General features: G+C 41.0%; 1 protein-coding gene across 3 annotated transcripts in view; it reads right to left on the reverse strand.

Annotated features, from left to right (window-relative positions):
* Positions 1 to 14180: 14180 nt before the first annotated feature.
* The window catches only part of MCHR1 (melanin concentrating hormone receptor 1), a 76749-nt gene continuing 69541 nt past the window's right edge, over positions 14181 to 21388 (reverse strand). For all 3 annotated transcript variants that reach the window (XM_085601072.1, XM_085601071.1, XM_085601069.1), the window contains exon 3: positions 14181 to 15179. The gene's annotated coding sequence lies outside the window, so the exon portion shown is untranslated. The remainder of the gene's footprint in view (positions 15180 to 21388) is intronic.

The following is a 21388-nucleotide window of genomic DNA, read 5'->3' on the forward strand; positions in this document are numbered from 1 at the left end:
GCCAATAAAGGAGTCTCCTTCATTTAAAAGCCCTGAGGAGCATTTTTCCTGGCTATGCTTGACACTTTTGTGGACTTCTTGCCCAAGGTCCACAGTGAGACTAGTTTGTGTTGGCTCAGGTGTAATGTGTTTTGGCACTGTCTAGCAGCTCCACACATGGATGATATACATAGACCTCTCATGTGGCGTTCAGGTGTCACTAATGTGTATGCCTTTTGACTGGTCTGATCTATTCGGCGAGAAGACGACCCCGCACTAGAGAGCTTCAAAGGAAACAGAGCCACTTTGCCCTTCCTCTGACTCTCCACACTTGCCTGGCAAGTTCCTTAAGTTTTATCCCAATTGTGGTATCGCCAGGGGTTTTACTTACGGGCAACGCCAAGGTCCACCACTCCAGGCACAGGTACCGCAGTCTTTTCAGGGTCAGGAATCTAGTATACCACGTCCTGGCTCACAGGACAGCAAACTTCCCAGTTCTCCGCCCCTTCAGCAGAAGCCTCTAAGAAGCTGTAGTTTGACCTTAACAGCTCACAACCACCCCTGAGAAGAAGAATCCGTAATTTTCTCCAGGGGTGGCATGCCATAACATCCAACAAGTAGGTCCTGCAAATGGTTCAGTGGGGCCACACCCCGTCTTTCCTTTCCAATATGCTGCATCTTCCACCCTCTACAGAGCAGCTTTCGAAGGAGCACTTGTCCATCTTACTACAGGAAATTCAGGCACCTTTGGTGGAAGGAGCCATATAGAGAATCCCGGCCTTGAAAATCAGAACTGGATGTTACTCCTACTATTTCCTAGTGTTGAAAAAGGCTGTAGTCCTTAATCCTATTTTAGTTCTTCGGCCTCTCAATGTGTTCCTCCATAAGAGCAAATCTAAGATGCTCACACCGGCCCAGGTTCTATCTGTCCTGGCTCCAGGAGACTCGATGGTAGCGTTGAACCTGCAAGACTTCTCTTTTCCATGGCCCCATCCTGCAGGCGTTTCTTGCAGTTCAAGTGGGCCTGGAACATTTTCAGCATGCTGTGCACTCCTCCTGCCTCACCAGTGCCCCTTTGGTGTTCACCAAGGTGACAGCAGTGTTCACAGCATAACTTTGGAGGTCAGGTGTTCTAGTCTTTCCATACCTCGATGACTGGCTGTTAAAGGGCTTGCCACAGTCACACATGGACCATCTCCTTATGACAGTGAACCTCTTGACATTGTTGGGGTTCACTATCAGTGTGTCTAAGTCACACCTGACTCTTTTGTAGAGGCTACTTTTCATCGGAGCTATACTGGCTATGGTGCCATATTCTCCCTTCCCCCTGAATCAGCAAGGCCAGGACGTGTGGGCTATGATCCTGATGTTTCAGCCCCAGTCTTGGGACTCCGCGAGGGTGACTCTGAGGCTTCTTCACCTTTTGGCCTCCTACAATTTGCTCATAGGCCATGCCAAATAGCGTACGCGGGCTCTGCAGTGGGATGTGAAGTATTAGTGGGCCCTGCACCAAGAGAACCTGTGAGACTTCATCCAGGTTTTGGATGTGACAGCAAATGATCTGTAGTGTAGGCTACTCGACTGCCATTGGACTAGTTTCCCAGAGGCTCTGTCTTGGAGTCTTTCCACCTAGAGTGGAGCACAGGAGTGCTGTATGCCTTCTAGCTGCTATATCTCCTGTCCTGTACCCTGAAGATCAGGGTCATCCGAGCCCACGTCATCCTAGAGGTTCCGGTTTTGGCCAGGAGAGTGTGTACCCAAAACTTCTGCCACTGAGTTCTGTCCTCTGTTTGAGTTGCCATTTTGTAAGGATCTTCTGCTGGGGCCTGCTCAATCTACACCTCCATGCATGGAGATTGAGCAGTTGAAGTTGACAGCATTCAATCTTTCAGTAGTGAATGTTATTCTTGTGACTAGGTATCGTTCAACAAAGTCTGTTTATGCTAGACTCTGGAACACGTTAGTGACTTTGTGTGCCACCCGTAATATGGACCCATTGCAGGCAAAACTCTTAGAAGTATTGTTTGTTTTGTCTTTGACCTAGCAAGAACCTGCAGTGGGCACTGTTAAAGGTTATTTGTCGACCCAGTTTTACCTTTTTGCATCTACTGGACCAGTCTTCCCTGTTTAAATCACCTGTTGCAGTTTCTTAACGGCCACCTCCATCGGTTTCCTTCTAAACCCTTTGGGATGCCACAGTAGGATTTGTCCTTACATTTCATATCTGCACCTTTTTTGAGCTGATGCACATCTGCTGTCTTTGCCTCAGACTCTGAAGACAGCCTTTCTCATCATGATGACTTCAGCACATTGCTTGGGCGAGCTTTAGGCTTTTTCAGTCCAGCCACCACACACCACCTTTCATGACAAACTGGTGCTGAGGCTAGAGACACCTTTCTACTTTTCTACTAGGTTGTAACTCCCTTTGATGTTATGCAGTCCATCACACGTCAACGTTCTTTGTTTTAACTTGCCCCTTGAAGGAAGCGGAGAAACTCCATCATTTGAACCCCAATGGACAGTGAGTTTTTGCGTTCATTGTACCAAAGATCATTGGATAGACGATGAGCTCTTTGTGGGGTCCTCTAGGGCAGCGAAAGGCAAGGCAGTGCAGAAAATGACTTTGTCTGGGTACATAGTTCTCTGCATTATGTTCTGCTAAGGGCTGGCCAAGAAGCAGCCTAATGGAGGACTAAGGACCCATTCCACTGGGGCCAAGACCTCTTCCACTGTGTTGACACATGAAGTGCCTGTCCTGAATATTTGTAAGGCTGCAACGTGGGGCTCAGAGCACCCGTTCACAAAGTGTACTGCCTTCACAGCTTGGTCTGACTGGAAGGGCATTTTGGCGATTCAGGTCTGCAGTACTTTTGGGTCTGAGCCTCCTCACAGACCCACCACTTTGTGAGGTTCTACTTTGATATCTATTGTAAAGGTGAGGAATCTCCGCTTGGAAGTCTCTCTCAAAAGAACAAGCTACTTAAGCTTCAGTAACTCTCCATCTGGTAGATACTCTTATCTAACCTCTGATTCCTCACTGTCCTCCCTCCTGCCCGTTCTGTGGAATGGCTTCTTTTCTATAAGAAAAAAAGTCCCAAATTGCAGAGCTGCACAGTGGTACAGTTAATTGCTTTTTGGGCTCCACTTCCAATGCCGCGGACAGTATCAAGAAAGAAACTGACATCAGCAAGCTTGAATGGTGCTTATATGGAGCTCCACCCATCACTTTCAAGGTGGAAAGGAGTAGACGTAGAGCTGCAGTGTCGCCTACTCGTGGGCAGGGACTATACTGAAAATTCTAACGGATCTAGTCTGGCACCTGAGAATATTCTTAAGGTGAGGAATCTGCGGTTAGATAGAGTATCCAACAGAAAGAGCATTTCTGTTTAGTGGATGGAGGGGCCCTGATTCCCAAGAGGCGAAGCCTTCTGTGGTTCATAATGCTCCTCATCAGCCTATTAAAATTGCATATCGCACTCTGCGGATCTTCATGTATAGTTTAAGCCATGCTGTTTTTTTCATGTGCAATAGTTGTAAAGAAAGGATTCAGATGGACATTACTTCCTACTCATTCTTCACTTTTTGAATCTCATCATTGTGGTAAACTGGATTTGGAAACTCTAGCAATAGCTCCACAGCACCATGAGGTTGCTTTGACATGCTCCACCACACCTCTCGTTCCTCACTTAAGCCTGATGACCGAGTGCCATATGAGGTGCCATGAGCCGCGATAACGTCTATTTTGTTTTCTTTTTTAGGCCTTCAATTGAGATTCGGGGCTCCTGTGTTATGCATTTTGCCAAATAAATTCTCATTTGAAGCAGTGTGATGTTTTGTGGGGCCTTATCACCGTCTAAGGTGTCAGGATTCAATCCCTACAAAGCTTGTAAGACATAGATGTCTATTTCAGACCTATACCGCAACTTTCTTTGGTGCCTAGGCTCTAAACAAGACCACATCCTGCAACAAGTGTGCACTCATACATTCGAAGGCAATTAAGTTGAGGGAGACCAAGAGGCGGGACCAGTCCCGATCAGGCAAGTCTTTAGCAAAACGAAATCGTTTCAAGAAGACAACCTCCCACAAGAAGCACAAAATGCACCTCGAAGTAGAATCATATTCCCTGCTATCAGCCTCAACATCTTCTTTGGAACTGGTGCTGGAGGGCTTTGGCTGGAGTTTCTGGTGCCTACTGCCAACACTCCGCTAGAGGCGGTCTTTATCAGTTCATGTTCTACTTCCCTCTGGCGTGCCTCTTGGCCCCAACGAATCCCCAGGACAATCGACCATGCCTCCATCAGTGTCTCTGCCCTGACTTTAATCGGCCGTGCTATGAGCCACCCCAAGACAACTTTGACACTTGGCACCCTGTTTCCTGCCAGTTCTAGCAACTGTTCTGGTTATGGCCCTGTAGAAGAGAACACCACTCTAGGAACTATTGCTTCATCCTCCTACTACTTGGAAGATACTGACCTGGGCTATGGCAAAGGTTGAGGCCTACTTCTGTGTAGTATTGTGTAATTGTGTACATGGTTTCTGCTTGCATCATAATGCTGGTGTTGCTAGGTAGCTCTGTTGCATAGCTGCATGGAATGTACTCACACTGTTTGTCTTAACTGCTGAGCCTGGTGGAGCTTTTCTCCTCTGCTCCACGTCCGTGTAATTCAATAAACCTCATGTGAACCTGTCTCGCCTCCGCCTCAATTACTACATTCTGATAAATGCTTGAGAAAGCTACTTTCTTGAGCTCAAAGGTTCGCCAGGTTTAATGCCCTTTTTATCAGTTCAGAGTCCGGTGCTCACTGAGGCACCTCACAAAGAGGGCAATGGTGAGGGGAGTAACCTTCTCCCTCCACAGATAGCCTTTATCGTGATCTTTAAAACACTAGTGGTCTGAACACTTACCCTATGCTTGAGATGGACTAGATGGCAGCACTCCATAGAGGGTCATTGCCTTCTTGCACAGGAGTCATGTATAAGGCGTCTGAAGTCTTGAACTACAGTTGCCGAGGTAAGAAACCGGAGACAATTTGCTCACTGGGATATTATAACCCACAGCTTTGGATGCTGAACATCTTTTTATTGAGGCAATTCTAGACTGTCTGCTTGCAGCCTGGGACTAGAGCTTTTCGACCACTGTTGTGATTTCTCAGGATGACATAAGCCACTCAAAGTTCCTTTCCAATCATTGTTCATTCTACAATTCAACCTAAATACTTTCCCTCAAACCCTTCAGATCAAGAGTCCATGTGCATCAACACTCCGAATGTGGAGATTGAGAAGAGCAAAATGAGCGTATTCGATTTGTTGGCCAAGGCAGTGGATGTGATCTTTGGCTACTGAACAACCTTCTACTAAGTCTGCTCATTCATCTTTGGGTCCTGATGTACTGAGTTAAAGATTCAGTGGGGGTAGCAAGGGTGCGAAGGGCCATAATGCTTCCAAGGAAAATAGATCCCGTACGCACAGTTTTGTAACCATAAGTGGGTTCTAGAGGGCACATGGGACCCTGGGGTGCTTTTGTTCCTACTGCACTATTGATAGCTATGCCCATGGACAAGTTATCCCTGTGAGTACAAGCTTCTCTGATGATTTGATATATGTATTGTCTCTAGCAAGGCAAGGTTTTGCCCTGGCCACACAAAGGTTACTTGTTGGCCTTTTTGGCATCCCTCTGCTTGCCAGATCAACTCTCCTTATTTTGCTGCTTTTTTTGAAGATTGTACATGCACTTTTCCACCCTCTCCATTCATCATGCATGGCTGTTCGTTGAGGCTTCTTAACTTGAAGACACTGCTCCTTGTTATGGTCTCCTTGGCACGCTGGGCGAGTGAGCTGCAGGTTTGATCTATCTATCTGCTATTTACTTCATTCTCTCCGGAAATGTACTTGGGTCCTCCTCTTCATCTGCCATTGAAGCCATGATACAGGGGGACAAGCATTTCGCCAGATTCCTGCTGCAGGACGTTTTGGTGTAACCCCCTGTTCACACCACTCTCCTGATGTGATTAGTGAGGAGTATGCTGGAAGAAGTACCCACCACAAGAGTAAGTTACTTCCCTTCTTTAATTATCTTCCTGATATTTACTCTGTCTCACCACAGGCTCCATACTGCTTGCCCTCCTCTCCGTTCAAGAGTGAGGTCGTGAATGGGTAAACAGCGTTAACGCATGCGAAACAACGCATGGCATTACAATGCGGTCGTTACAACGGCTGCGTTGTTGGTTCGCATACCGTTACAATGCAAGTCGGAACAACGACTTGCGTTGTAAGGGTCCTAAGGTGTTGGATTTTCCCTACTGTCCGCACAGACTGGAGTTGGAATAGTAAATTATACTATTCCAACATACAGCGCCCCTTACACAACGCAAGTCGTTGTTCCGACTTGCGTTGTAACGATATGCGAACTAACAATGCGGTTGTTGTAACGACATGCGTTGTAAATGCATGCGAAATAAGGTGGCATATTCTTGTGAATGTCCTTAAAAGATTCCAAGTTAGCATTTCCTTCTGGTCCTGCCTCTTTTTCTTCCCATTGATCTCATCCTTATGCATCTGAGTGGGAAAAGAAGGATGGAAACAGACATCATTGCACAATGGGGACCGCATTTGTCTCTTTGCCATCATGTTTAGGGGAGCCCTGAGCTACAGCCCCTTGATGCCACTTGCCGGCACGGGGGGGCTATTGCAAGAGATTCTGGCTACAACATGCTGGATATTCTTAGGGTTAGATATGTGCAGGAAGACAGAGAATCCACCTCAAAAATCCTTACCTAAGGCAAGGAAGGCACTTGTTCAAATATTCAAATACAGAATCCATGGGGTAAAATCCATATAAGATCGAACCCCAATAGTTAAGCCTTGTGTATATGGCTACAGTATTTTCCCTGTTAGTTGATGATAGAATTGAGTCTGAGAGGTAGTAATCATTGTCTCGTGTCAATTACTCTTTACTGTGGTGATGAAAGGTATTTGAACTTTACACTGTAGTACTAGATGACAAAATGTGTAAATTACTAAACTTGGTACAAACAATGTTTTTGGGTCACATTTATTGTCACTACCGTTGCTAAACAGTATGTAGGCAGATGTGCAGAGTGTGGTGTTATTTGTTACCACTGTTGAATGTGGGGAGGGGCTATGACTTATAAGAAGTGTGACCTCGAGTGGGTCAGTCATGATATTCTTCCACTCAATAATAGTAGTAAATATCACTCAACACTTCTGCATAAATAAGATATGCCATGGCATTTTGCACGAGTGTTAAAAAAAGAATGTAAAGTAAGGTGAAACCACATCAAAGTGCCCATAGGACTATTAGGGAAGTGCTTTCCCTGTGTAAACTCAGGGTAACAATATGCCAGGAAGTAAACAATGTTTCTATCTCACCATTTTGACTGTACTCTAGAAGGGTAGAAACATGACATCGAACCTTCGCATTGTGGTAAGAAATGTGTGAATGTATTAGTTAAAGAGACTCAAAATAAGGAGTTATTGGTCTATATATATTTTCATGGCCTTGGGACACACACACACAGATGTGTGTGTATATTGTATGTATGTATGTGTACATATATATGTGTGTGTGTATATATATATGATGTGTATATTTATATATGATGTGTGTGTATATATATGTGTATATAAATATATATATATATATGTGTGTGTGTGTACATTACACTGGGGTATAAGTATTTATACACTATCTTGGAGTGAAGGCATTTCCCCTTTATGTGGATATACATATCCCTCTGTGTGTGTGTATATATATATATATATATATATATATATATGTGTGTGTGTGTATATTACACTGGGGTATAAGTATTTATACACTATCTTGGAGTGAAGGCATTTCCCCTTTATGTGGATATACATATCCCTCTGTGTGTGTGTGTGTGTGTATATATATATATATATATATAACTTCAAACTCCTTTGTGAGAATGAAAACCGGCACTCGTGGTCATGGGAAGCAAGCCTGTTTATTGGGTTGAGTACCCTAGATACAGGAACACAGAGACGCGTATATAGTCTTAAGAGAACAGTTTTTGTTTAGTGATTATTTGAATGTTCTCTCTACCACCTTTTCTTCACCTTCATAGAAGAATGCATAACCCCACCTGCTGGTAGTGGTCAGTCAGTACAACCCGTGGAGATGGTGTGCACACGGCACGGTTCTCTCACCAACAGTTGCTTGACAATGCAAATTATTTCTGAGCGAGCAAGAGACATGTATGCATGAAATGCAATCCGATTTCAAATTGTTTCAAAATAAAGACCATTTGCTGGAAATAAAGAATATGTTGTGATGTTTTAAAAGGAAAAAAGGATAAGGAAACCTACTCTATGCCTTGTGATAATTATCGGTATAAAGGATTGATATTGGGGGAGGGGTGGACAATAACGAACCACTTAAGTCAATATTTACAAAATGTTTGTACGTGAGCTTGCATCACAAAAAAACGATGCCTTTCTAGGCCTTTATCACGTCAAGTACTTAAACACCATCCTTTGTGGGGTGGAAATGCAAAGGTTTAGTAAATTTTGTCTTGGGGAGTCCCATGGTTATATGTACAGCTTTATTTTGCAACCATTGAAATCAGCAGATGAGTCCTGATTTCGGTGATGAGTCCTGAATTCAAATCATTGTACTGATTCATAGCTTTATTTGGCAATGATTTGAATTCAGGATTCATTTCCGAAATCAGGACTCATCTGCTGATTTCAGTGTTTGCAATATAAAGCTGTAAATCAGTACTATGATTTGAATTCAGGACTCATCTGCAGATTTCAATGTTTGCCAAATAAAGCTGTGAATCAGTACCATGATTTGAATTCAGGACTCATCTCTTAAATCAGGACTCATTTGCTGATTTCAGTGTTTTCAAAATAAATCTATAAATCAGTTTCATGATTTGAATTCAGGACTCGTCTGCTGATTTCAATGTTTGCAAAAGAAAACTGTAAACTTGCACGATGATTTGAATTCAGGATTCATCTCTGCAATCAGGACTCATCTGCTGATTTCACTGTTTCCAAAATAAAGCTGTGAATCAGTACAATGATTTGAATTCAGGACTCGTCACCAAAATCAAGAGTCATCTGCTGATTTCAATGTTTGCAAAATAAAACTGTAAATTTGAACGATGATTTGAATTCAGGATTCATCTCCGAATCAGGACTCATCTGCTGATGTCAGTGTTTGTCAAATATAGCTGTAAATCAGTACAATGATTTGAATTCAGGACTCATCTCTGAAATCATGACTCATCTGCTGATTTCAGTGTTTACAAAATAAAGCTATAAATCAGTACTTTTGATTTGAATTCAGGACTCATCTGCTGATTTCAGTGTTTTCCAAATAAAGCTGTTAATCAGTACCATGATTTGAATTCAGGACCCATATCTGAAATCAGGACTCATCTGCTGATTTCAGTGTTTCCAAAATAAAACTGTAGATTTGAACGATGATTTGAATTCAGGACTCCTCCTTGCAATCAGGACTCATCTGCTGATTTCAATGTTTATAAAATAAAGCTGTTAATCAGTACCATGATTTAAATTCAGGACCCATATCTGAAATCAGGACTGGCAAAGTAAAGCTATAAATCAGTACCATGATTTGAATTCAGGAATCATCTGCTGATTTCAATGTTTGCAAAATAAAGCTGTGAATCAGTACCATGATTTGAATTCAGGACTCATCTGCTGATTTCAATGTTTTTCAAATAAAGCTGTAAATTAGTACAATGACTTGAATTCAGGACTCCTCACCGAAATCAGTACACCTCTGCTGATTTCACTGTTTGCAAAATAAAGCTATGAGTCAGTACAATGATTTGAATTCAGGACTAGTCACCAAAATCAAGACTCATCTGCTGACTTCAATGTTTGCAAAATAAAGCTATAAATAAGTACCATGATTTGAATTCAGGACTCATCTGCTGATTTCAGTGTTTGCAAAATAAAGCTATAAATCAGTACTATGATTTGAATTCAGGACTCCTCTCCGAAATCAGGACTCACCTGCTGATTTCAATGTTTGCAAAAAAAAAACCTGTAAATTGGAACAATTATCTGAATTCAGGATTTATCTCCTGAATTCGAATCATCGTTCTAATTTACAGCTTTATTCGGAAAACATTGAAATCAGCAGATGAGTCCTGATTTCGGTGAGGAGTCATGAATTCAAATCATTGTGCTAATTCACAGCTTTATTTGACAATGATTTGAATTCAGGATTCATCTCCGTAATCAGGACTCATCTGCTAATTTCAGTGTTTGCAAAATAAAGCTGTAAATCAGTACCATGATTTGAATTCAGGACTCATTTCTGAAATCAGGACTCTTCTGCTGATTTCAATGTTTGTCAAATAAAGCTGTAAATCAGTACCATGATTTGAATTCAGGACTCATCTGCTGATTTCAGTGTTTGCAAAATAAAGCTGTAAATCAGTACGAGGATTTGAATACAGGGCTCATCTCTGAAATCAGGACCCATCTGATGATTTTAATGTTTGCCAAATAAAGCTGTGAATCAGTATGATGATTTGAATTCAGGACTTATCACTAAAATCAAGACTCATCTGCTGATTTCAGTGTTTGCAAAATAAAGCTGTCAATTGGAACAATGATTTGAATTCAGGACTTGTCACCAAAATCAACTCATCTGCTGATTTCAATGTTTGCAAAATAAAGCTATAAATCAGTACCATGATCTGAATTCAGGACTCATCTCTGAAATAAGGACTCATCTGCTGATTTCAGTGTTTCCAAAATAAAAATATAAATCAGTACTATGATTTGAATTCAGGACTCATCTGCTGATTTCAGTGTTTTCCGAATTAAGCTGTTAATTAGTACCATGATTTGAATTCAGGACTCATCTCCGAACTCAGGACTCACCTGCAGATTTCAATGTTTGCAAAATAAAGCTGTAAATTAGAACGATGATTTGAATTCAGGATTTATCTCCTGAATTCAAATCGTCGTTCTAATTTACAGCTTTATTTGGAAAACATTGAAATCAGGAGAGGAGTCCTGATTTCGGAGATGAGTCCTGAATTCAAATCATTGTACTGATTCACAGCTTTATGTAGCAATGATTTGAATTCAGGATTCATCTCCGAAATCAGGACTCATCTGCTGATTTCAGTGTTTGCTAAATAAAGCTGTAAATCAGTACCATGATTTGAATTCAGGACTCATCTCTGAAATCAGGACACATCTGCTGATTTCAGTTTGCATAATAAAGATATAAATCAGTACTATGATTTGAATTCAGGACTCATCTCTGCAATCAGGACTCACCTGTTGATTTCAATGTTTGTCAAATAAAGCTGTTAATTAGTACCATGATTTGAATTCAGGATCCATCACTGAAATCAGAGCTCATCTGCTGATTTTAATGTTTACCAAATAAAGCTGTGAATCAGTACGATGATTTGAATTCAGGACTTATCACCAAAATCAAGACTCATCTGCTGATTTCAGTGTTTGCAAAATAAAGCTGTAAAGTGGAACAATGATTTGAATTCAGGACTCATCTCTGAAATCAGCACTCACCTGCTGATTTCAATGTTTGCCAAATAATGGTGTTAATTAGTACCATGATTTGAATTCAGGACCCATCTGCTGATTTCAATGTTCGCCAAATTAAGCTGTAAATCAGTACAATGATTTGAATTCAGGACATATCTCTGAAATCAGGACTCATCTGCTGATTTCAGTGTTTACAAAATAAAGCTATAAATCAGTACTTTTGATTTGAATTCAGGACTCATCTGCTGATTTTAGTGTTTTCCAGATATAGCTGTTAATTAGTACCATGATTTGAATTCAGGACTCATCTCCGAACTCAGGACTCACCTGCTGATTTCAATGTTTGCAAAATAAAGCTGTAAATTAGAACGATGATTTGAATTCAGGATTTATCTCCTGAATTCAAATCGTCGTTCTAATTTACAGCTTTATTTGGCAAACATTGAAATCAGGAGAGGAGTCCTGATTTCGGAGATGAGTCCTGAATTCAAATCATTGTACTGATTCACAGCTTTATGTAGCAATGATTTGAATTCAGGATTCATCTCCGAAATCAGGACTCATCTGCTGATTTCAGTGTTTGCTAAATAAAGCTGTAAATCAGTACCATGATTTGAATTCAGGACTCATCTCTGCAATCAGGACTCACCTGTTGATTTCAATGTTTGTCAAATAAAGCTGTTAATTAGTACCATGATTTGAATTCAGGACCCATCTCTGAAATCAGAGCTCATCTGCTGATTTTATTGTTTACCAAATAAAGCTGTGAATCAGTACGATGATTTGAATTCAGGACTTATCACCAAAATCAAGACTCATCTGCTGATTTCAGTGTTTGCAAAATAAAGCTGTAAAGTGGAACAATGATTTGAATTCAGGACTCATCTCTGAAATCAGCACTCACCTGCTGATTTCAATGTTTGTCAAATAAAGGTGTTAATTACTACCATGATTTGAATTCAGGACCCATCTGCTGATTTCAATGTTTGCCAAATTAAGCTGTAAATCAGTACAATGATTTGAATTCAGGACTCATCTCGGAAATCAGCACTCCTCTGCTGATTTCAATGTTTGCAAAATAAAGCTGTTAATTAGTACCATGATTTGAATTCAGGACCCATCTCTGAAATCAGGAATCATCTGCTGATTTCAATGTTTGCAAAGTAAAGCTATAAATCAGTACCATGATTTGAATTCAGGACTCATCTGCTGATTTCAATGTTTGCCAAATAGAACTGTGAATCAGTACCATGATTTCAATTCAGGACTCATCACTGAAATCAGGACTCATCTGCTGATTTCAATGTTTGCAAAATAAAGCTGTAAATTGGAACGATTATTTGAATTCAGGATTTATCTCCTGAATTCAAATCATCGTTCTAATTTACAGCTTTATTCGGCAAACATTGAAATCAGCAGATGAGTCCTGATTTCGGTGAGAAGTCATGAATTCAAATCATTGTGCTAATTCACAGCTTAATTTGGCAATGATTTGAATTCAGGATTCATTTTCGAAATCAGGACTCATCTGCAGATCTCAGTGTATGCAAAATAAAGCTGTAAATCAGTACCATGATTTGAATTCATGACTCATCTATGAAATCAGGACTCATCTGCTGATTTCAGTGTTTGCAAAATAAATCTATAAATCAGTACCATGATTTGAATTCAGGCTTCATCTGCTGATTTCACTGTTTGTCAAATAAAGCTGTAAATCAGTACAATGATTTGAATTCAGGACTCATCACCAAAATCAAGACTCATCTGCTGATTTCAATGTTTGCAAAATAAAGCTATAAATCAGTACCATGATTTGAATTCAGGACTCGTCTCTGAAATTAGGACTCATCTGCTGATTTCAGTGTTTGTAAAATAAAGCTATAAATCAGTAATATGATTTGAATTCAGGACTCATCTCCGAAATCAGGACTCATCTGCTGATTCAGTGTTTTCCAAATAAAGCTGTAAATTGGAACGATGATTTGAATTCAGGATTTATCTCCTGAATTCAAATCATCATTCTAACTTACAGCTTTATTTGGCAAACATTGAAATCAGCAGATGAGTCCTGAATTCAAATCATTGTGCTGATTCACAGCTTTATTTGGCAAACAATAAAACTGTAAATGCAAAATACAACTGTAATTGGAACGGTGATTTCAATTCAAGCCTTGTCCTGCTCATCTGCTTATTTCAATGAATGAAGAAATACAGTTGTAAATTAGCATTATGATTTGGATTCAGGTCCAATTTCCGAAATTAGGACTCATCCACTGATTACAATGTTTGCAAAACAAAGCTTTAATCAGTGCCACAATTTGAATTTAGGACTCCTCTCTGAAATCATGACTCATCTGTTGAAATCAATGTTTACAAAATAACTGTAAGTTGCACAATGATTTGAATTCAGAACTCGTTCTGATAACAGGACTCATCTACTGAGTTCGGTGGTTTAAAATAATGCTATAAATCACAACGATGATTTGAATTTAGGATTCATTCCGAAATCAGGACTCATCTGTTAATGTTACTGTTTGCCAAATCAAGTTGTGTATCAGCACGGTGATTTGAAATCAGAACTCAATTCTAAAATTAGATCTGCTCTATTGATTTCATTGTTTGCCAAATAAAGTTGTAAATCAACAAAATTATTTGTATTCAGGGTTTATTCCGGACATCAGGACTCATCTACTGATTTCAGTGTTTGTAAAAGAAAAAAATCTGTAAATTGGTACAATGATTTAAATTCATAACATCTCCAAAATCAGGGCTCATGTTCTGATTTCAATGTTTATCAAATAAAGATGTGTAGTGGCATGATGATCTGCCCCCTTCGCTGCTTCTGTCGGCCAACGACCGTCGCGAGCACTACCTCTGTAGTGCTGCACACGTCCGTTTGCTGAAGCGGCCCTGCCCACTTGATCAAAGCGCCGCACCACGGCGGAATTTTCGCCGCGGTTTAGGACTCAGCCGCAAAATAAGGACTCTTTGCTGATATCAGTGTTTGCAAAATAAAGCTGTAAATTCATATGCTGATTGGAATTTAGGACTCATTGGCTGACTCCAATGTTTGCAAAATTGTAAATAACAAGCTGGATTAAATTCAGGACTCCTCGTCTGTATAGGACCTCATCCCCTCCAATCAAGACTTTGTCATTAAATTAAAACTCAGCTGCTGATTTCAGGGTCTGTAAAATAAGGTTGTAAATTAGGATGAAATTAATTTACTAAATCAGGACTTCTCTTGTGGTTTATTCAGTGTTTAAAAAATAAGTAGGCACATTCAAATCAAGGGTGCAGTAAAGTGAATAGAATTCCAATGTGTGGCTACTTCTAATTAAGTGTGCTGATTTTTTATTAAATAAGGTTTTCCTTTGAAAATGTAATTTTGTTATGGTCAAAGTGAGAGTGCAAGACAGTAAATCATGTTTTTGCTATAAGAATAAAAAGCAAAGCCACTAATTAGAAACATGATATTCATAACCATATACATTATTTATTTGTGTCAGCTTCTAAACACCATGAAGAAATATAATGCAGTTTTTGTAGAATGGTAGGTGGTCTGGTCATTCTCTGTGCTGACTGTTTGTTCCATTTCCAGATCCTCATGTGGTCTGTTCATCTCATGTGGCTCTCTTTTCTCTCTGCAGCTACTGTGAAAGAGTAAATTACACAAACGAGTTCAATGCTGAGAATGTCTCCTCAAAGATGCAAATAGTCTGCCCTCAATTAAAGGGAAACATTGATGCCAAACATGCAGTGAATCTGGTTTTAAAATAGAGAGGCCTTTGGAGTACATCACAATAATACTGCAAAAAAGCTTATATGCATATATGCATATATATATATATATATATATATATATAGTTTATTTTCACTGAAAACAACATATATATATACATATATATATATATGCATATACATATTTATATTCCAACCAAATCCGACTTCATATCAAAATCAGACACCGACACTGGAGATGCTTTCAGCCATCCGGCTTGGGTATTTATTCTTCGCGTAACGCGTTTCGGGACAACTCCCTTGATGACACAATCACATGCGAACAAATCAGTTTCCTTTAAAACCAGATGCAGATTCAAATGATTGGTTACTCACTAGACATGGTAAACAGACTAATATATGTTTTTTTCAACCGTATTGCGTCTCAATGATATGTTATCTTGACAGTGCCAATAATCTCTTAACATCATTAGTTCTAATTCACTCTTAGTCAAAAATGGATTAGATTTAAAAAGATACATATTATCTCATATATTTACAATTTAATCGAATCATCCATTTAGACAACATTTGATTACAGAGAAAATTTGGCACTATTTGATACAAAATTGGAATGCTCTAAATCATTGTTCGGTAACATGTAGTCCTTATCATTCCATGTAACAAGTTATTATAAAAATCATCGTCGAATAATCCTTATCCATATTTCATAGTTTTTGTATAAGACAACCCACGGTGATTATTTCATTTCAAACCGCTGTTGATAGAAAAAGGTAAGGGAGAGGATCAAAGGACATTTGATAATGTCTGTTTATAGAACATAGTTTTTGCAAAGACAGTGCTTGGATCTAATTCTAAAATGGTAAAGTGCTAGTGCTTAATTCAGTACTAGACTGTATGCGAACAATGCTATAATAAAGTGCAAGTGCCTCATTATGTGCAAAAATCGCAATCTTATCACATATTTATATATATATATATATTGTTTATTTTCACTGAAAAAATCAAAAGTTAAAGGGATGTTATAGTTTGTTGAAAATGTCAGTTAAAACATACTGCTTTAAACTAACAAAACCACGAAATTCACCACTTATAGTTATCTCAAATAATTATAGCTTGTGCTCTAAAGTAACTAAAACTCGTGCCCTCGCCATGCACAGTTTTGTCATCAATGATGTAATTTCAAATACTGCAGTGATGTTAGCATTGATGTCATAGAACATGACATGTGATGTAATTGTGGGGTGATTAGCAGTGGAAGATGAGGGCACGAGTTGTAGTTTCGTGAAGATTCGGTAAACAGTGCCAGTTATTCAGTGGGTGGGGGGTATTATATATATATCTCCTACTGGCGGTCGCCAGTAGGTAGTTATAGTTAGGACCTATTTTCCATAGGAAATCCGCAATATTCTATTCCCAATAACTTTGGCGCCGATTGACGAATCTGTAATGGGGCAGAGAAAAAAGGGGGGTCCCAAAACGTGTTTTCCCCATGCAATTTCCCATAGGACCTTTAGCGCAGCTACGGCCCGAACTGCTGAACGGAATTACACCAAATTTGGCAAAGAGGTAGTCCTCAGTTCAGACTCGTGCCTTTTGCTTAAATGGTGTCAATCTGTTCAGTAGTTCCTGAGAAAATCAAAATCACATATATATCTGGGCGGAGCCTAACCACACATCTCATCGTGAGATTTGATTGGCTGTCAGTACTTCATCCAAGAAGTGTTGGCAGCCATCTTGGGACCAATATACATGATAGCACCTCATTAAAAAGCATTGCAGTTAATAGAAGGTTTTAAGACTTTAGTTACATTATAAATCATTTGTTGATGGTATCATACTCATTTTAGGCATTCTGGTGTGTTCTAAGGTGATTTTACCATGTGAAAAAGCCTTCTGCTGGGATATCATGAATCATGTTAGAGAGAAAAATATTTTCTCATGCTTTTCCCACAGAGGTTTGGAAGGTGATCTATAAGCTAACCTGAGAGCATATTTTCTGTAAATTCACATTAGCTTTCTCAGTCATGTGAGAATGAAGTCTGACATTCTCAGTAAAACATGTACATCCAACAAGGGCAGAGACTGTCAGTTGATTCCTTTGTGTTCTCCTGCAGCTTCCCAGAGTGTTCTAAAGAACAACTAGAGCGCTAACAGTCCTACTTATGACAAACGTATGGCACACCTGAAGCCATCTTGATTGGAATTAAGTGGTAACTCTTAAAACATTTAATTTAAAAAGGAACAAAATGAGGGGGTTCATTTTGCCATAGAATGTATGATTAGTGCTGCAGAAAGAAAAATTAGGGCACATTTTGAGTGACTTCTCAAATCCTCTTCTATTTCATTAAAAAATTCTGACATGCAGACTGAAACATGCACTTTGAATACCAGCAGCAGACTTCCCTGGTGAGCAGTAGCTTTACTACAGTGATCTAATGAGCAACTAGAGTGCTAACATTCTGAATTTATGGCAAATGTGTGACACATCTGAATGCCTTCTTGATTGAACCAAGTAAACAAGCACTGAAAATGCAATAGGTTTAGCCCTCGTTTAAGTTAAAGCAATTCTGTCTGTAATTAGGTGGCTTTTTAGCTTTGCTTGTATTAGTGTTTTTCAAACTTTCATGTACATAACATGCATATCTATGCATATATGTATATGTATGCATGCATTTATATAGATATGCAGATTACATATATGTTTATATATGCATGTATATATATATATATATATACATACACACACACACATATATATAAATGCAGATGCATATATATATGCATATATATATATGTGTATATGTGTGCGAGTAGAGAGGTAGAGGTGTAGAGGTAGAGAGAGGTAGAGTGAGGTAGAGAGGTAGAGAGTGAGTAATAGCGAGTAGTAGAAAGTAGTAGAGAGTAGTAGAGAGAGTAGTAGAGAGTGACTAGTAGAGAGTAGTAGTGAGTGAGTAGTAGAGTGAATAGTAGAATTGTAGAGAGTGAGTAGTAGAAAGTGAGTAGTCTAGAGTGAGTAGAAGAGAGAGTAGTACAGAGTGAGTAGTAGAGTGAGTAGTAGAGAGGGAGTGGTAGAGAGAGTAGAGTGAGTAGTAGAGAGAGAGTAGTAGAGAGTGAGTAGTAGAGTAGTAGAGAGTGAGTAGTAGAGAGAGTAGTAGAGAGAGTAGAGAGTGAGTAGTAGAGAGTAGTAGAGAGTAGTGGAGTAGTAGAGAGTAGTGGAGTAGTAGAGAGCGAGTAGTAGAGAGCAAGTAGTAGAGAGTGAGTAGTAGAGTAGTAGTGAGTGAGTAGTAGAGTGAATAGTAGAGTAGTAGAGTGAGTAGTAGAAAGTGAGTAGTAGAGAGTGAGTAGCAGAGAGAGTAGTAGAGAGTGAGAAGTAGAGTGAGTGAGAGAGAGTAGTAGAGAGTGAGTAGTAGAGAGTAACAGAGAAGGAGTAGTAGAGAGTGAGTAGTAGAGTGAGTAGTAGAGTGAGTAGTAGAGAGGGAGTGGTAGAGATTAGTAGAGAGTAGTAGTAGAGAGAGTAGTAGAGAGTGAGTAGTAGAGTAGTAGAGAGTGAGTAGTAGAGAGTGAGTAGTAGAGAGAGTAGTAGAGAGAGTAGTAGTAGAGAGTGAGTAGTAGAGAGAGAGTAGTAGAGAGTAGTAGAGTAGTAGAGAGTAGTGGAGTAGTAGAGAGTAGTAGAGAGTAGTGGAGTAGTGGAGTAGTAGAGAGTGAGTAGTAGAGAGTGAGTAGTAGAGAGTGAGTAGTAGAGAGCGAGTAGTAGAGAGCAAGTAGTAGAGAGCAAGTAGTAGAGAGCAAGTAGTAGATAGTGAGTAGTAGAGAGTAGTAGAGAGTGAGTAGTAGAGAGAGTAGTAGAGTGATAAGTAGAGAGAGTAGTAGAGAGTGAGTAATAGAGTGAGTAGTAGAGAGTAGTTGAGAGAGAGTAGTTGAGAGCGAGTAGTAGAGAGTGAGTAGTGGAGAGTGAGTAGTAGAGTGAGTAGTAGAGAGTAGTAGAGAGTGAGAAGTAGAGAGTGAGTAGTAGAGTAGTAGTGAGTAGTAGAGAGTGAGTAGTAGAGTAGTAGAGAGTGAGTGGTAAAGAGTGAGAGAGTAGTAGAGTGAGTAGTAGAGAGTGAGTAGTAGAGAAAGTAGTAGAGAGTGAGTAGAGAGCGAGTAGTAGAGAGTGAGTAGTGGAGAGCGAGTAGTAGAGAGTGAATAGTAGAGAGTGAATAGTAGAGAGTAGTAGAGTGAGTAGTAGAGAGTGAGTAGTAGAGAGTAGTAGAGTGTGAGTAGTAGAGTAGGAGAGAGTAGTGGAGAGTGAGTGTGAGAAGTTGGCCTGATATGTAGTGCTCACTATTCTAGTGATCACTGTGTATCATTCCAAACGACCCTTATTGATGATTGGTTGTAGGTCAACCTTTTAGACCAGCTATCCTAGTAGCGTGGATACGAGCAGTCTTTAGGCTAAACTCTAGAGGGCGTGTTAAGCCAGCTGTTTACCATCACATATACCCCTTGAACACCAAGTGAAAGGACACCACACAAGTTGTTATGAAAATAAAAGGATATTTATTTATAACAAGACTACCCTGGCTCTTTATGAGTCAGGGAGCTAAGCACACTACAAAACTCTTAGGAAAATACTTCAGTTGCACAATTTACACAAATGCCCGAGGGGCACGAGAAACCATCTACACTAACAGTGAAATGCGAATGGTTAGAGTCTGGAGATACTGATTCCGGAGTGATCCGATCAGTGGGACTAAACGAAAAAGGAACTGGACACTTGTAGAGCGAACCTGCGATGGAGCACCGAGATGCTCGAGTTACCTAGCCCGGAGGCTGCGGCTGCGTGAAGTTCGGCAAGATGTCGGGAGTCCTCGTGTAGTCTCAGGAGCCTGAAAGAAGAAGTTGCTGGCAGGCGACCAGTGACGATGTTCAGAGCGATCCAAGCCTGGATCGGTGGTGAAGGAAAACCTGAAAGCAGAGGGGACTCAGTTCTCAACCGCTAGCCAGCGATCGTGTGGGTACCAGGAGGGTACCGGCTGAAGTCACCTCGACCAGGTGAGTGGGTGACGTCGGACTCGGCTGTTCCTCGGACCAGGAGGCGCGGCGGCGACCAGGATGGAGGGCGAGCTGTCCCACGAAGGTGTCTGCTGTCGATGATGCTGGGCCCAGGAAGGGGCAGCGGATCTTGGCAGTGGCCACCCAAGCGGGGGAGTCAAGATGGCATCGGGAGTGGACCAGGAGGGTCCGTGGTACTCCTCTGTTGAAGGGGAGCAAGAGCCAGTCTGGAGCAACCAGACTAGTGATGAAACAATCGTGGTGCGTCGTGAAGAGGGCCACAAGCCGGTCGGCAAGTGGTCGAACAACGCGGTGAACAACAAGGAGCGGAAGGGCCCCCACGCAGATCTCGGGGATGCTGGGGAGGCAGACTTCGATGCTGGAGCTGCTCAGGGTTAGGGCTTCTCAAACCCTAGGTGCACTCACTCGAGGGTCCCTCGGTGGGCGTGCTAGATAAGCGTCGTGCAGGTTCTGAAGATAGCCGGTCCCGCAGGTCTCGTCACACCTACGACTCTCAGCTGAGCTGATGAGGGAGGTAAAAGGTCAGAGATGGCAGGGAACTCGGGTCTCGTCGAGCTGGGCAGTCTTGATCCGTAGGAGAGACTTACAGCAAACCGCAAGCGCTTAGATGGTGCCTGCTGGTGCAGGGTGGCTACTCCTTAGCCACAAGGGAGAGTCTTCAGAAATAGTCAAGAGTTCCTTTCGTGGAAAGTAGTTCGTGATTCGGAGTTATCCGATTATCTGATTATCCAATTTGGGAAGGGGACTCGCTCCTACCTTTATTCTAAGAAAAAGGGGCTGGCCCGTGACTAGGTTCTACCTATGGGTGGAGCCAGGAGGGGGGTGGTTACACCCCTATCCTTTGTCCGGCTTCGCGCCAGCTCAGGGGCTGGTGTGCCCCCGAAACTGGTTTGAGCCGGGCTATGCACAGTGAGCACCGGGGTGCCACTGGCAATCACCTTCCTTTCAGCCCTGCCTACCTGGGATACACAAACCCTGTCTGGGATGGTGCTAACACCGCCCTCGACAGGAAACCCTTTGTCCAAGCTCCTTTCGCTGGAAGGTCTCCCAGCAGCAGGAGGTCAGA

This window comes from Triturus cristatus, chromosome 4_2 (assembly GCF_964204655.1).
Source record: "Triturus cristatus chromosome 4_2, aTriCri1.1, whole genome shotgun sequence".
NCBI classification, from domain to species: domain Eukaryota; kingdom Metazoa; phylum Chordata; class Amphibia; order Caudata; family Salamandridae; genus Triturus; species Triturus cristatus.